Raw genomic sequence first — 6,006 nt, 5'->3', positions numbered from 1 at the left:
ACAAGGATAACAAGAATAACAAGTCTTGCATTAATAATTCTTGCCGTATCTTGAAATTGTCTCCAGGAAAAATGTTTTGAATCTTTAAAAAGAAAAGTGAAAGGACAAGTTGCTATGCATGCACAACAAAGGTACTGATAATGATTATAGGCATGCAGGCCCGTAAGTAGGATTTTTATGGGGTGGGGGATGGGGTCAGGAGTTAGAAAAAGTCGACCACTTCCAGTATTAATCTCCTGACGGGCAGAAAAATAAAAAGCTCCCGTGCCTTTTTTTTTTTTGTTTTTTTTTTTGGTTTCATTTCTTTTGCCGGGTTTCATCGACTGACAAGCAAGAAAAAGAAAGAAAGAAAAGAAAATTGAAGAAATGTAAAAAAAAGGCTTCAGCTCAATTCGATGCTGCCAGTACAAGCCCAATTTCATGTTTGTTTGTTTGTTTTTTTATTTCAAACGGGGGAGGGTGAGTCCGCGATTCATTTTTTTCTTTTTATTTCCTTTTGTTTATATTTTGACTGCTGGCAAAGGGGCGGGGGAGCCTGAACCCCCTCCCCTATAATTACCCTGATGTGGTAGGGTAAAAAAAAAAAAGATGTGTAACTTTGCTTCTTTTCTTTGTTAACTATGAGACGGGCATAAGTTTTTTTTTCTTGAATCTTTGCTTAGAGATATGCTTTTTTGCCATTCTGATTACAGCTAACACGTTCCCTATATATGGGGTTTTAATCCTAGCACTGCTCTTCCCCATTGCAACTGTATAACTTCAACGAGAAGGAAGAACAAAAAATGTTAATGTCTTAAACATATAGCTTACTGAAACATATATTACTATAATTACTATTATCATTATCATTATTATTATCATGTAGGCCTGATCTATGATGGTAACAGTAATACAATGTAGTTGAAATTACATTTCTCTAATGCACTGTATTTTTGTTGCCTTTTCTTCATTCAAAATGTGTGTTTCTTCACTTTGAGATCATCAACGACATTACGACAGAAATTTGAGTTTATTTTCTCCATTAAAAATAGTCAGGGAGTAAGTCACCATATTGGTTTATGATAACCAAAGATAAACATAATAGAAAAGACGTATTTCCCTACAGAATTCCTTCAACAATAGTTCTAGAACAATTAAATGTTATTTTTATCCACGCACATTCTCTAAAATATCCTTTTTCAATGACATGAATTGATGAAACTTACGTTACCAAAACTAGAAACTTACGTTACTACATTAATGCAGGGACCTGGTCCACTAGTTTTGAATTAGAGATCTTTGTAATCTCTAATCTTATTAGCTATGCATTGAATTTTTTTAAAACAATGTTAAATTCGTTGCTTATACCTGAAATATGACATCATTAAAGCCAAGTTGAACATCAACGCCCACCAAACGATTTTTTTAAAGATACTATGATTATGTCCCCTTTTACTGCATCCTCCAAACAAACAAGAACATACAACTGTAAATGAATTTGATATGTTTTGACGTAGAAATTCATCAACATCATAACTGCAGCAATTAAATTGTCTCAGATTAAATGGGATTTTCCGTAGATTGTCTGTTATTAACATGACAGCATCTTGAAACTTACGTTACCAAAATTTGAAACATACGTTACTTAATAGATTGAGTGATTTATTTCAAAAGAATAAGCCTGTACAGCAAAGTAATTACTGGATTTTTACGGTGAAACCTACTGACTTAATAAACACACAATAAACAGAAGTAAAGCATGATTCTATGAAAAACAACAACACATTTCCAACAATCAAACACTTACTCAGTTTTTCAACACATCATGTAAAGGTATTTTGCGCCCTGCCAATGCTCAAGATGCCAGTAAAAGAGGTTGCTGAGCTATCCCATGGCCTCAAATCGACGGCACAGATTCGAGAAATATACATTTAGGTGGTAATTAATGGTGTAATTAAGCTTTCTGTCATTTGGTGGTAACGTAAGTTACATCACGTATGTTACACTTGTGGATTAAATCGTATAAGTTAGCAACATAATGATGAATCTTTTGCCACCCATGGGTATGAGGACAATCTACTCCATAAGTCTCAACTTTAGAACAATCATTCAGAGCCATGCACCTTCATACTTTTTACAAAGATGGTAACGTATGTTACTTCTCTTAAATCTACCTTTTTAAAATCTATATTTGCGAGATTAGCAGTCGCATGTCTTTTGAAGCTGAGTGATGAAATATTTTTTAACATAAACTTAGACCCCTTTTGGTCAGAAAAACAATACAATTGTGTAGCATTCACTGTAATAGCGTTACCAAGTTTGCAGTACAAAGATGGTAACGTATGTTTCAGCAGATCTGGCGACACATTTCCATCAGGTAGTTTGTTGTTAAAGAATGATAAGCTTATAAAGTTGTGATAGGTTTTCATAGAACTTTCGGCTACTTTTCTGAAACTGTGAGTAAGCTTCTTCTTTATGCTCATATTTTCCCACAAAGTTGAGAAAACATAAAAAATCATCGTTGGCGACATGCACTTTTGAGCCTGTTGGCCGAACTTAACCCTCCACCGATGGCTTAGTGGTACAATCTCGCCTTCGAAATGATTTCAGTTTTTGTCTATATGTCCCTTGGCATCACATAAAATCACCGGAGCATTTTGAAAGAGCTTTTTATCTCTCCTAGGTGAGAAGGAACATAAGCGACACGATTTTTGACCAATTGCGCCGAAATAGTGGTTTTGGGCCTGGGACGTACACCACATGATGGGTTGTAAAGTCTCATATTTGTGTTAATTATTATATTGATTACAAAAAAGGGGGGCTTTTGAATGCAGGAGAAGTGGGACATTGGGTTGAAGTGGGACTAATGCTATAGTAACTATAGGCTAGACACAAGCATATACTCATATATAGGCCCAATATATATATATATATATATATATATATATATATATATATAATGTGTGTGTGTGTGTTGTGTGCACGCGCGTGTGCGCGTGGGCAATATGGGTGTGACTGTTTGAATATTAATATACACACAAAGAGTTTCATCAAGTAGACATAAAATAAGCTCATAATCTCCCAACAACTCGAGAATGAATGATCGGATGTTGCAGGATGTATTCATATCAATGTATATAAGCAAGAAGCAATTAAATTTGGGCTCAAGGATCATATAGTTTTGGTTCGAGACCTAATTTCAGGTTTCTAACATTTTTTGGTGTGATAATGAGAAACCTCTTATGATATATGAAAGAGCATGTAATTCTATGAGGAATTCAATATTTGTTGAAAATCTGGTTTTGAAATGGCTGAGATATCCAAAAAAGAGCAATATTCTTATAAATGTGGGACCAGCACTTTATTACGATCGCTTTGTTTTACTTTGTTTTTGGATGTTTCAGTCATTCCAAACCCGATTTTCATCAAATAAACTTTGAATTCCTCTTAATGGTATGCTCTGTCCTCTATCATAAGTGTTTTCTTGGTATCTCGCAAAAAGTTACAAGCCTGCTTGGCGGAGATGCTCTCTCAGAGTGCTCTTATTATATCATTATATTTACACATTAGGCCTATACACCTACATTATTATCTTCAGCATGCCAATATGATCTCTGATGCCAGTTATGGTAAAATATATATACACTGCAGTGATTTGTAGATGATATACATTACATTGTAATATAGTATTATAGTTTCTGTAGCATCCCAGCAGCATTCGTGGTATGATAATATGATGACAATGATAATTACATATTATCCTAATCATCACCATCATATTATGAATAAAACGTAAATATAGCATAATTATTATGTGGATGGACAGCATGCAGCAATATTAGTAGAACTCATTGGCAAAGTTGGAAATTCCATTCAAAACTTATGAATTTTTAACATTTCATTGCTGCCATAGCTGGCTACATTGTGATGTCACACATGGACAATAACAAAGAACCCCACAAAATTTAATATCTAATGAAAATAACATTTCCCCCTAATAATTCCCTCTCTTTTCTGAAAGAGGCATGTCCATTTTTTCATTGTGCTACAAAAATGACAAATATATACTTGGTAATTAAATTATTTTTCTATTTCCTTTATGTCATCTATGTGTGACATCATGAACCTTTGCAGTCTTCTCATCCAGCAATGGTCACACCAATATTTCAAAAAAATCTATAACTTTTGAACAAATTTGCTCAATTTTCCTCATACTTTGCTGATGTGTTCTGCTAATATAGCTTCATTCTTTCATTCTATATACATACATGACATATTATTGGTCTCATTCTCCCAACATAATCAGCATTATAATACATGTATATTAACACAGTATCACTCCAGCCTCATACAGCAGCACATAGTCGTGACCTAAAGTATTACATGGAGCCTGTATTAAAGTCCTCCTTCTCCTGCAAGAATAACAACTAGGATCATCCATCATTTCACAAAGTTTATTCAGGCATGACAAAGGTAGGCCTACAGCATTTAGCAGGATCCAGAAAGCTACATAACAAGGAACATGAAGTGGTTTTTTTTTTCCAACACTACCGATCTATAGGAATAATAATCATCTCCCTCTGCCTCTGTTACAGCTCAATTCACAAGTGATGTCAGTGTATACATCACCCCAGTTTAGCTCTTCTTAAGCTGCCAAACAGGATTTTCCATTCAAGATTCAAGGTTTTCACAATCATTATCACTATATATATATATATGCATATATATTATTGTTGGTATGACCAGGGAGGCTTCTCTTCCACCTCCCTGGTATGACATCATACAAACAGTATCTACCTGTATAGTAGTAGGATAGTAATCCATTTGTACATGAAACAAAAGATATGACACATACATGATTTGATTGGAAAATTTTCAACCATCTAATATTGCTAATTATATACCAGTACAGCTGTACATGTTACATGTGTGACATCTACAATTGACAGATTTAAGAGGATGATTTTATCACCATGACTCAATTTTAGCAATGTAAATATGTTAAGAAAATATTACTGAATAGTATGACTTCTCATTTCAAAAACCACTCACAGGTATAACAAATAGAAGTCTGGTTAGTATCATTTCATATTACATGCTTGCATAAACTGAGAAATAGCCATGACTTGAAAGACAATACAACTTAAACAGTAACTTGATATCATGCTATCAAAAGGTCAACAAATCACATATGAATAACTATTTGTATTGTAAACTAACTTTATGAGATAGTGTGTGCAGAAAGGTTACCCCCTGGTAAGTGATGACTGTGATATACCAGATCCAAACTAAAGCATTTTTATATAGAGGGAAAAATTCTACTCCTGACAAACTCTCTTTTCCATCATTATACAGCCAATTTATACAGGAAACTTTGGAGCACTCAAGGAAAGAATATGATAGAAGTTCCTGCACACGCCAAGGTCACTCTCAGCCACTTCATCTGTGGTCTTGGCATGCAAGGAGTCTGGATGAAGAAAATCAGAGAGGCATAAGTCAAAGCACTTTAGGAATGCTCACTAAGTTCAACTTAGTGTATAAATGGCATATTAGAAATCACATCTGTCTCATATTGCTGTTTCACATGATTAAGAACATTACTGATGGCATAAGTACTCAGATATCATTAGGACAGGCCAAGGAAAACATTGTAGGAATACATGTATAAAATGTATTTCAATCTAAGGCCAGTCGCACATCAAAGCACAGAACCATAGTCTTCACTTTTTCTTCTTCTGACTGATGATGGTAAAGCATGTACAAGTCTTTTCTACATCTTCTGACTCCATCCATTCCTTGTGCACTGAAGAACATTGATATAATGCTAAACACATTTGATAAATCATTGACTTAGATTAACTATTGCCCCTTCAAATGTCACTCTTGAGATGATTACATAGATGTTTCTAAGCATGGAATTTCATTTTCCAGTCTTGACATCACAGAAATACAGATCAAAGATAGTAGAGATAGAGGTAGGTATCATTGATACAGATAACCTATAAAAATAAGCCACTCCAGTGAGAG

Source organism: Diadema antillarum, unplaced genomic scaffold (genome assembly GCF_040938485.1).
Source record: "Diadema antillarum isolate AM-2024a unplaced genomic scaffold, OU_Dant_1.0 seq00000616_RagTag, whole genome shotgun sequence".
Lineage (NCBI taxonomy): Eukaryota > Metazoa > Echinodermata > Echinoidea > Diadematoida > Diadematidae > Diadema > Diadema antillarum.
This window is presented reverse-complemented; position numbering follows the sequence as displayed.